A 12,308-nucleotide genomic window follows, 5' to 3' on the forward strand; every position below is an offset into this window, starting at 1 on the left:
CTACCACTGAGCTAAATCCCCAACCCCTAAGGATATTCTTAAAAGTGGTGTTTTGTTGTTTTGTTGCCGTGAATGGCTGAAGTTGAAATATAGCAGCTTGATTTATGCTTAAAGAGCTTCTGTTTTGCACAATTAAAAACACCCATAAGGAGGATGGGTTTGACATTGCTATTTCTAGAGAGGTTTGAGGGTACCCAGGGCTCTATAGAACCATAAGTTTACTCCTTCAAAATGAACACATTGATGAATAATATCATGCTTTCCTCGAGAAATGGTCTCACAATTCTATAGTGGTGATGAAACCTTTGGTGGAAACTTGGAACAAAACTTTGACATTTTCCCCCAATTCTGACAAGACTGGAGAAGTCTATCCTTAGTCACCATATGCTCTGTAGAGATCCACAGTGCAAGAGAAAATTCCTCCACATTCGATGTGTCTGTCCCTGTTCTCTGTGGCTCTTGACAGCGATTACACCCTTCAGTAAATTGATCACAAAAGGATAGTCGGGGTGGGCAAACTCTTTCGACCTGTCAAAACATCCAAACACTAACAATGCACTCACAATCAATCATCACCAGAAACCACAAATATTCCCTCTTCTCCAAGCTTTACTTACTTTTCACCAGCATTAGTGTTGGGATTTAAAGCAACAGAAGTCCAGCTGCACCCTAAGTGTTGCCACACTGAGAGCAGGTGGGGCACAAGACCTACAGCCACCTTTGGTTTCGTTTTTTTGTTTTGTTGTTTTTTGTTTTTGAGACAAGGTTTCTCTGTGTAGCTTTGCACCTTTCCTGGATCTCACTCTGTAGACCAGGCTGGACTCGAACTCACTAAAATCTACCTGGTTCTGCCTCCCGAGTGTTGGGATTAAAGGTATGGGCCACCACCACCCGGCCTACAGCCACCTGTGACCTACACATCATCTTAATACCTTTTTGTGTTTACCTTGGGTAGTCATTGGAATGGCTTGAGATTCTTTTAAAACAACTGATGCTCAGGGATGATGATGTAGTATGCTATAGACAGACAGCACATCAATATAAAAAACTTCCAAGGGAAGCCAGGCAGTGGTGGCAGTGCACGCCTTTAATTCCAGCACTCAGGAAGCAGAGACAGGCAAATCTCTATGAATTCGAGGCCAGCCTGGTCTACAGAGTGAGTTCCAGGACAGCTAGGGCTGCAAGATAAACCTTGTCTCAAACAAACAAACATCCCAAAACAACAACAACAAAACCCCAAATCAAACGAAAATAACACAAACAAACAAACAAAAACAACTTCCAAGGGAATGTTCATATGCAGCCTATGGTGGCAACCTCTGTTTGGGGTGAAGGGAGAAGGTTGCTGGGTAGAACTGCCGATAGGAGCACATGTTTTTCCTTTGGAGAAACACTAGTGCTTCTCTGCCTTGGACAATGCTTAGTGTCTACACTTACAACGCTAGAATTATGCTTAGCTCATGGAAAATGCAGCACTCATTTCTCCTTAGGAAAAAGGCACAGAAAAGTGTGAATCTAGCTTTTACAGTTGTTGTTGGAAATAGGGTCTCACCTCGTTCATGTTGGCCAGGAACCGACTCTACATCCTGAATGCTGGAATTACAGGAATGCACATCATTCTTGGCTTATACATTGCTTAGTACTGAACCCAGAGTTTCGTGTATGCTAAACAAGAATTCTTACCAGATGAGCTACATCCCCAAGCCCTAGCTTCTTTAATCAGAATCAGTTTTACTGGTGGGTGTACATTGTGCAGATGTTTCCATTACATAGTGCCATCTGTGACGATGCACAGCAATTGATGTATTTGCTTGAGCCAGAAAACAATTTCATTTCTTTACATAGCATTTTGTAAATTTGGGGCTTTGCATCATCTCCTCTCCTCTCCCCCATCCTCTGACCATTCCCTTCCCCATCTCTCCAGAAATGATACATTTCTCTGCAGAAGGATGCTGAAAAGCTTTCATCTCTGAACATAAACCAATATCAATCTTTCTCTGAAATATCTTCCAATGTATCTCTTACTTTTGTGGAATTTTGTTTGACACTTGAGCAGGCTATTAGGTGATTTGAACTAAAGATTGGCCTTATGTAAGTCAGTAAGTTCTCGACAACTGAACATATTATATAGCCCACCCTATTTTCCCCATTTCATGACTTTGTCTCTCTAAATTCTCTAGGCTGTCCTTGAACTCAGTCTGTAGCAAAGATTGGCCTTGACCTTGTAATCCTTGTGCCCTAGTCTCCTGAGTGGCAATGGTTGCAGGCCTGTACCCCAATATAAAGCATGAACTGCTAGGTTAGAGCGAGAACTTGGACTTCTTTTTTAGAAAACCAGAAAGGGGAAAAATGTTAAGTGGCAGCAATGTGGACTTCGGAAAGGACTGAGTTCCAAAACTCTCTAGACCAAAGCTTCTCACAGTTTGACCATCCTATTTGTTGCTCATCCCTGAATCACTTGTTATGGGTCATCAAGATAAGGAGGGCCTGCAAGATGACTCAGCAGATAAAGGAGCTTTTTCACCAAGCCCAATGACCTGTGAGTTCAATTGCTTGTTCCCACATGTTGGAAGGAGAGAACTGATTCTCTGTTCTGTTAATCTTCTGACTGCTGCAAGTGTGTCTTGGCATGTGGGTGTCCCCCTCAAAGGAATAACTAAAAGCAATAGAAAATAATCTAGAAAAGAAACTATAGAGCTTGCCCCAGAGCAGGTATTAGAAATGTCAATAACTATTACATTGTTCAGCTGGAAGTTTTGATAAGCTTTCTTAATGAAGGAGTCAGCACGTTGACTTAGATTCTGGTGGAAGCACCTCATGTTTTCCTGGATTAGCACTCCAAGAAACACTGAGGAGGGCTAGATATGAGGTACTTGTTCCTTTGTCTCCATATGAACGGCCATAAAGCTGGAAATTAGGGAGGAAATGCAATAGACTTTTGCAAAGGTATGATGATTCTTGTTTTGGATTGAGTAGCCCCCGTCATTACTAGTTTTCTATAATATGACATGTGCAGTTCTGATAATTAGTTTTGCTAGAGGGTTTTAAGTTCTAGATAGGCAGTCTGAACTAAATAATGTCTGAGAAGTAATGGCAGTAAAGAAGATTATGTCTGTTAAAATAGCCTTGGCCATAATATGTCAGTCATCTCATAAGGTAGTGGACATGAGTGTGCCCTTTCGCTGAGGAGTCTGATGTGTTGCAGTCATTTGAGAGGAGGAAGCTGCAGTTGCTAGTTTTTGCAGATTAGCCAATCATCCGGAAACACTCATACTTACTTGCACATACTGTCAACATTCACACTTAGACCAGAGGAAAGCTTTGCCGTCACTCTGAGCATCACCAGGGGTAGGTTTTGAGCACTACCTTGGAAGCATTGGATTCCTTGAGATGATTATGCTCATCAAGTCAAACAATATACATTCACTCAGGATTTCATCTGTTCTTTACACATTCTCAAGGCTTTCTTGGGTTCCTTCACAGTCCCTCTTACTATTTCACAGAAAGGGGAAGTATATCCATGTTGGAAGCATTTGGTTTGGAATGATCTCATAAGAAATGGTATCACTCAATCACCTTTTAATGTTTTTGCTTCCGGTCTAACAACTAGGAGTTCTGCGATCTTTTTGTTAGTTTCCAGAAACAAGGGGTAAAAAAGCATCTAAGTAGTTAGGAAGGAGCAGTGTTGATTCTGATTTTTAAAGTTATTTCTGTACAATACATAATTGATAACATCACACTGCCTCACTGACCACTAATAACTCATTGATTCATTCATTTATTAGGCATGTATTACCAATCAGCATAGTTCACTGATCTCAAGGGGCAGATTTCTTTTCAGATTTTAACATCTCTGAATTTGCCGTGTCTTCACATAACATCCTTCTCAGTCAAGGTCCTGGTGGGAAACATGACAGTCTCAAAAGGGAATTAAAGAAGGCAATAATGAAAGGACTAGCTTGTAATGATGCAGACATGGGAAAAAGAACTCAGTAAGAGCTTTGGAAGCATTCAAATCCAGCAGAACCAAGAATCATCTATCCTAGGCTTAGAGGACAAGAGGAGGGCATGATTATGGGAACCTAGAAAGAACTGTGTGTATAGTTTCTGAAATCACAGAGAGGAGTAGCAAAGGAACACAACCTTCAGGCCAGGAGGAAGAAAACACTGTAAATAAAAACCCAACCTCTTTCCTCCAGTCCTCTGAGCTCCTGCCGTTGGCTGAAAGTGTCCCAAACCAACCAAAACGCAGAGAGTAAAGGAGTGAAGCCCACAAGTTTGGAAAGTTTGAGAGAGGGGATGTGGTGGGACAAACCCAACTACCCACCATAGCTCACCCCTTTGAGCCCTTCACAACTACTCTATTTCTATTTCTTTGTTCTTTTCATGTTTATATCAATCTGTCTGCTATCAGCAAAAGAAAAAAAAAGAGGAAAACATTCTGATATACTGATACACCTCAGGGCAATGACAAATAACAATAATAAACTTTGCATTTCAAAATGCTAGAAGAAAGTATGTTGAAAGTTTGTGGCATCTACTGGGTTCTTTTGTCCAGATAAAATCTAATTCCTCAGTACAGGGATCCCCAAATGTCCCCATCACCTACTCCCAGAGGCAGCAGACTACAACCCACAGGCTGGCCATCTGTTTTTGCTAGTAACGTTTCAGTTGGGACACAGCCACACACATTCTTTCACAAATTGTTTATAGCTGTTTTCATGCTAGAGCGGCAGAGAGGAGTCATTGTGACAAAGACCATATGGCTCATAAAGTCCAATTTATCATCTATCCCTTTAAGGAAATGTTTAGTCCCATGACTACTGTCAGTGAAGGGCAATATCAATCTTTTCATATTCCCATATGAACTGTAAAACTTTAGCTACCACCATTTTTTCTCCATACAGTATTATAGCCAGGAAACTACAGTTGGAAGAAAAAGCTAAGTAATGTAAAATGTCAGTGCTTCAGTCTCAGTTCTGTGACTAGCCATGGGGCCTGAGGTGATAGGTCATTCAGATTCTTTTTGACTCTTCCTCAGCACTTCAACTACATTGATTGCTTTATCCAGATGAGAAATCCAACCTTTCACTTCTGGAATGCATGCTTCTTAGTGGCCCTGTTTTGATTGTTTGGTTGTAGTTTCCACTCCTCAAGATTATAGATCAAAGTGCTAAGAAGAGTTCTCCTTAGGCAATCCCCTGCCCTGGCTTCCTGCTTCTCCTTGTAACCCTGTGTGTGAGCAACCCAATTTCCTTTTGATAATCATTCCACCCCCATTCTTTACCCAAATCAATTGAGTGGCATATGTTCAGAACACATAGACTCATGGAAGTCAAGGTTATGGAAATAAGTAAAGAACATTTCTTTAGTAGTCAATTAGGTTTAAACATAAGAGGAGCCATTCACAGCTCTACATAATGGTCCTTCACCCATGCCTTCTGGTGTTCTAAGAGACACCACCACCACACACACACACACACACACACACACACACACACACACACACACACTCACATATATAGACATATATACATAAACACATATGTGCCTCTGGTTTAAGGCGCACACTATATCATGAAATTATTTCCTCATCCTCACTGTTTAACAGCTGATTCTAAAACTGAGCTTTGAGCAAGACATCAAACCAACAATTTTGGGATGATGAGGCATGTGGTAAGACTAATACATTTCATAGCATGAGCCCAAGGTGCACATTCTTCACTGAAAAATGAGTTCCTTGGCCAGAGGTACGTAAGGTGTTCTTTTGAGTGTAAGTATGTGGTACATTCACACAATAGGGAAAATAACATACCTCTACATTACCTTAGGGCTACATTACCTCTCTGATTCTTGTTAAGATTTTGATTATTTTTATACACAGAATCACAGGTTGAGCTTATCTATGTCAGTTCAGCAAATACTCATGTCTTCAAAGACAAATAAATGTAAAGCAGTAAGACTAGATGGCACATAATTAATCTTTAAGGACACACAATCCATCTTCCAGAGTTCAGAATAACTCAGAAGACAAAATGTTAGCGATAATAGGAAAGTGAATTTAATGAACAATACATTACCATTTGCCTAATGTCCAAGATGGCATACATCATTAGTCTAGCATAAAACTCCATTTAGAAGCTTAGAAATAAACATATTAAACATTTAAATATTATTATTACTAATTTTGTGCTAAACATGTTAAGGTAAGCAAATAGGAACTTTGTAGCTAACAATTACAAAATAGCTAAATGAATGCAGACTTCCTATCATCTCCTGAGATTAAAACATTTGATTTCTCAGTGTTCTATACTTTGAATAGCTTATACATAAAAGCAAACTTAAATATATATGTATATATAAATATATATGCATTGCACTTAAAATTTTGTGAAGAGCATTGGTATCATGTTAATTGCACTTACCACAGGAAACATCTAAGTATCACATCACAAAAAGACATGAAAGAACCTTAAATGCATATTGCTAAGCAAAAGAAACAAGTCTATAAGGAATCTAAAATACAAAGCATGGACCTTATTATAAAGTATTATCTTAAGTTAAAAATAATATCCAAAGTCGGGCAGTGGTGGCACATGCCTTTAATCCCAGCACTCGGGAGGCAGAGCCAGGTGGATCTCTGTGAGTTCAAGGCCAGCCTGGTCTACAAAATGAGTTCCAGGACAGCCAAGACTACACAGAGAAATCCTGTCTCAAAAAACAAAAAAAAAAGTCCAAATATTGTCTCATTAATTCTAATATGCCACACTGATACAAAAGGGATAACTAGGAGAAACTGTGGAGATGGACACTATATTAAATCGCCCTGTAACTTCTGCACAGTTTTTCTGTAAACCCAAATTTTCCCTAAGAAATAAAATCTGTTAACTATAAGCAGGCAGAATAGGTCAACTTCTTACCAGAAAAAAAAGTTTAGGTGAGTACATTGGCAAGTGAATGAACATGTATGGTTCAGTCTATAACAGAATTGGGAAAGTTGCCCTGTTTATTTTTCCTGAAGACTAGGTCTAACTCTGTGGCCCAGTGATTCATAGATGTTCATGAGACATTGAAAATGTGCCTTTCCTCTGCAATTCACTAAACCTTGCTCATCAGTACAATGCTTACTCTGGGAATGGGACACTCAGTGCAGTCACAGAGCTGGGCCAGTACCTGAGCTGATGAGGTGATGCATTTCTCAGATCAATTTAATTTAATGTACTTTTGATGCTGACGACTGAACCCGGGGTCTCACACATGTGAGGCACGGGCTCTAACATTGAGCTCCAGCTCATGTCTTAATGTTTTTTTTTTGAGACAAGGCCCTCATAAATTACCCAGGCTGGCCCCAAACTTATGATCCTCCTGCCTTACCATCCTGAGTAGATAGGGTTACCACTGTGCCCCACCACTTTATGGCTTTGATAACCTCCTTAAATATTTTGCATGACATTTATATTGAGGCACACTTTACTGATGGGAAGGCAAGTTCCTCTTTCCCCTTTGTTCTTACCAATTTATGTCTGGCCCAAACTGATATATCATATTCAGCAAAACAACCCCATCGTCCTAAAACTGTCCATAGAAAGCAATTTACTACTCAGGAATTGCTCTTCAGGGACAGGACCTCTACCTCACCTATACACTCAAGCAACTACTATGTTTTTTTCCTGTTAATACCATATTCTTCCTGAGAGCAATTCCCTACTTCATTATATTTGCAGTGATGCTCAGTGCCTCTTGGGACCTTAGGAAGCTACCAGGATACCTTGCGTCTTCACATGGCTCTGATAATTCATATGTTTTGCAAGTAAATAATGCTAACTGGGGTCCTGAGGTGCCAGGAAAGAGTTTAAATTGAGTAGTGACATTTCCAGAAACCTATGTGCAAAAAAGCAGTGAAAGGATCTCCTAAACCTCTGTGTGTACTCCATCAACCCAAGGAGCACCAGAAAGAGTGAGAAAAAGTCTAGATGTCCCTTTCTCTCTGTAAACTGGAAATCAATAATCTCTCTTTTAAAATAGCTCTGAGTGATTGACATGACTCTTTGTGATGGAGTGGCTTCCATTCTTACTTGTTTCTAAAGGAGAATGAATGAAAACGAAGTCTTATGGTTGTGCTTCATCAATTCCTATGCATTTTCACAAACAAGATTGAACTTTCTGATATCCAAATAGAATCTGGGTAAGTATAAAATTATGTGGCAAGTATAATCGGATTCCCTTGGCATAAGTATATTTAACAACAGATAACACATAGATAGCTCTCTGACCTCCTGCCAGATTCTAATGACTTCAACTTTGCTTTGTGTGCATCAATTCAGCCTCATTTAGAGAAAAGGGAAAAAAACACAGATAACTTTCTTCTTGTGTTAAAATGTTTGATAAAAGTATGAGCATTTTGGCAATTACAGGCTATACTAAATACAAACTCAATTTCACTTTTCTAAGGATCCTTCTCCAGAATAGGTTGATGAATTCTAGTGAAGTAAATAAAGCGCAACTGATCATATTTGAAATATTATGGCTTACTCATAGTGACATGTTGTTTGTGTTTTTGTGGGGTGTGTGTTTGACAGAATGTTAACTTTGTTTCTGTAGATTAAAAGCATTATCTTGAAAAATATTCTTGTGAGAAAGGTGGGTTTCATCAATATGTCATGGAGAATAAGGAAGGCCATAGAAAAAATGGCTTTTACTCTGGGAGAAGATCTGAGGAAGGGGTAGTAAAGATAGGAAAGTTGGGTTGTTGGATTGCTAGCAGGTTCTCAATTTTATCACATAAACAAAACTGGGCCATAGTTTTTATCTTCAGCAAATTAAATATATTCTGTAATATTCATTAACAAATCAGTCGAAACATGAAATTCTGGCCTAAAGTAAATTGTTGCATTTGCTAGCATTCCATTTACTGTAATAAATACTTGAGATAGACAGAATTTGGAAGTTTTAACCCATGGTTTGTTGACCTCATTGCTTTTGGTTCTCTAGTGGTGGGCCAGAAAATCTTGGCAAGAAATTATGATAAAACTATTTACTTTATGGCTTGGATTGGGAGTGGGAAGGAGTCAGGATCCTAATAATCCCTTATAACCTGAAGATGTCACATATGATCCACTGTCTAAACTTTCTTTTACCTCCCAATAGTGGTTAATCCTTTAACACATGGCCTTTTGGGGGACATATAATATTCAAACTATAGTATGTCTCATAATATGTATCTTTTAAAATATTTGTTGTACACTGGGGGGCACTTTATTATATATAGAATGCTTACGATCCAACCCAGCATCTAATACAAAGAGTTAAAGAGATTATAAATCACAAAGTGTTAAAGTTATTCATTTTTCCACAGCAGTTTACATTTTGCAAGCCATATTTTATGTACATGAATTCATTAGGTATCTTCATTTTTCAAAAATTTATTCATATCTGCATACATGTATGTTTCATAGTATGCACGTGAAGGCCAGAGGATAACCCTTGGGAGTCACTGCTTTCTTTCTACTATGGGTTTTGGAGATGGAACTCATGTCATCATGCTTCTATTTCCTGAGCCATGTCATTGGCTCAGTATCTTAGTTATTCTAAGGTAGACTATTTCCCATCTGACAGTCAAACAGACCAAGGGCTATTTTGAATAATTAACTGACTTCTGATGATTGGTAAGTAGTCAAGATTTGAACTTAGGTCCTCTGAGAACAGGGTTAAGGTTTTTTCACTGCATCCTGGTTGCATTGTGTTGTGTTTTGAACATGACATGACCCCACAGGCTTATGAGTTTGAACACTTGGTACTCAGTTGGTGGTGCTATTTGGGAAGGTTATGGGATGTTTAGGAGGCAGAGTTTATCTTTTAAATACAGCATTTCTCAAATTGTAACTCTTTTTGCAGTGGAATAATGCTTCAGATAATCTTTCCTAATTCTTAATATGTCACAACATTCCTGATTTTCCAGTATATATTTGTACATGTTGTTTCTTTTCTTAGTTCAAAGGTCATAAATGGCAGTATTGTTGGAGGAAAGGTCCTGTTAATTTCTAATGACAGTGTTCAGATCAATGTGAGACATATTGTATGGAAAAAAACAACACTGATCACAACTTAAAATGCTGCAGTTTCAGAGGATTCTTGGACTTGATATTTCTAACAACTTTATTCCTACAAGTAGGGCTTGTCATTATTTCTTCCATGGCTTTCTTCTTTCCAGCCAAATATAAACTTTGGAGTATCAGAGGATTGCATGCCTCCCATTACTGTGAATCAGGTGAGTGCTATTCATTCGTTACCTACTTAAGTGTATAATTGTCATTACATTACTCCAAATAAGGAGTGAAATATTCCAGGCAAGGTTGTCTTCTATTCTCCTGAAAAGCTTATCACCTGTTTAGGGCTATTACTATAGTATTACAGAAGGTTGATTTCTGTTTCAATTAACAAACATTATGTACATTTAGAAGGACATGGTATGGTGTTTTCATATATATATATATATATATATATATATATATATATATATATACATTAATTATCAAATCAATCTGTTTGGCATATCTATCACATTAAATATTTATCATTTGTCCTGAGAACATTAAAACTTGTCCTTTAGTTGTTTTGAAATAATACATTATTACTAACTTAGAAAGAGTATTTTTAAAAGACCAATTTGCAAGCACCTTCAGAATTTCTTTTTTATCTGTGTGGGCTCCAGTTTTCTCTTATTTTTAGTTGGGAGTTGGAAATAGTGATTTTTTTTTAATGTGCATGAAATAATTTATTGAATGCATTGACTAACAATAAAGAATAACATATATGAAAACTTAAATTTTATCTGTAGTGTCCACAAATTTCCTAGAAAGCATTGACACTGTTGTCCAACTTAAGTAATATCTCTGTCAATTGCTTTCAGTTTGCCAACATTCTCTCCCTTCTTCAGTTTTCATTCAGATACCTTAATAATCATCAGCGTTGTGACTATAACAGTGATGAAGAATCACTTGTCTTAATCCAGGGGATAGCTAGCCTGCAAACCACAGCTGTGCAAACTAGACTAAGCCCTCCTTATAGGCTTATGGATGACGTAACCTTTAGTTTGTTATTTTGTTACTTGTAGTTGAAAATAGCCTGAGTGTTGCAAGTTGATGTCTAATCAACATGTACTGGATACAGCAGTCAGAGGGATACTGTTGAAACTTGTGATACTTTGTCAGTCTTCAGCTCATGACTCAGTAGTCCCCATTTCATCCTGTCAATGACCCAAATCCCTAGTTAAGACATGCAAATCCATATCCACCCTTGCTCTATCTCCTCCTTCCCCTCTCACTTTGAAATGGTGGCTTTTAAAAATGCTTACTGGTGTAACCCTCTGTGATGTTATTTTTGTATTCTTTTGGCTTATTTCACATATAGTTTTGATTACCTATTCTCAGTCAAGCACTAGGGATACAGCTGTGATACCTCTGCCCTTATGAACCCTACATAGTGGCGACACAGCACACTTGGGCACCAAAAGTTTCATTACACGAATAATTGAATGCAATTGTGATTGGTGCAGTGAACGGGAAATGAAGGCAGGCTTCTGTGACCTAGTTCAGCACAGGATCTAGAAGGCTTTCCTGAGGAAGTAGCATTCATAGTATTGAAGACCTGGATGACTTATGGGGACAGAGTTAATGCGAACAAGAAAGCACACAAGGTGGTTAAAGAGAAAGGGAGGAAGCAGAGAGGGAGACACAGCTTGGGATATGCTAGAGAAAGGGCAGCGGCTTTCTTATGCTGGACCATCTACAGTAATTTAAACTTGATTTTCTGGCCAATTGAAAGCCCATGGGAAATTGCATAGATCACTCCAGGGATGGACAGATATCATCTGTACAATCACAGACAAGTACAGTCATGTGCTAATGCTAGATGGTAAATTTAGGTCATTAGATCAAGAGTGGTCACTAGACAGTTCTTTTGACTTTTCTGTATAGTTGGGCATTGAAAATATAATTTTGAGATGAATCATTCTGTTTCTAGTGTGGAGGCTGGAATAACTGTAAAGAAAACAGCCAGAGAGACATCGCAGCTGTAACATACTTGCAGCATGACACTAATTACCCAGGTTCAGTCCCCAGAATCTATGTGAAGAGGTAAAGAGAGAACTCCACATGTGTATGCAGCACACACATCATAAATACACACAATAAATAATAATAAACAATTCAAAAGGATTAAAGCTGGGAGACTACTGAAGGAGTCATGGAAAGCAGTGACATTAGTTCAGACTTCAGTGCTATCACAGGGATGAGGAAAGTTAAGAAGTA

Source organism: Peromyscus leucopus, chromosome X (genome assembly GCF_004664715.2).
Source record: "Peromyscus leucopus breed LL Stock chromosome X, UCI_PerLeu_2.1, whole genome shotgun sequence".
In the NCBI taxonomy this organism is placed as follows: domain Eukaryota; kingdom Metazoa; phylum Chordata; class Mammalia; order Rodentia; family Cricetidae; genus Peromyscus; species Peromyscus leucopus.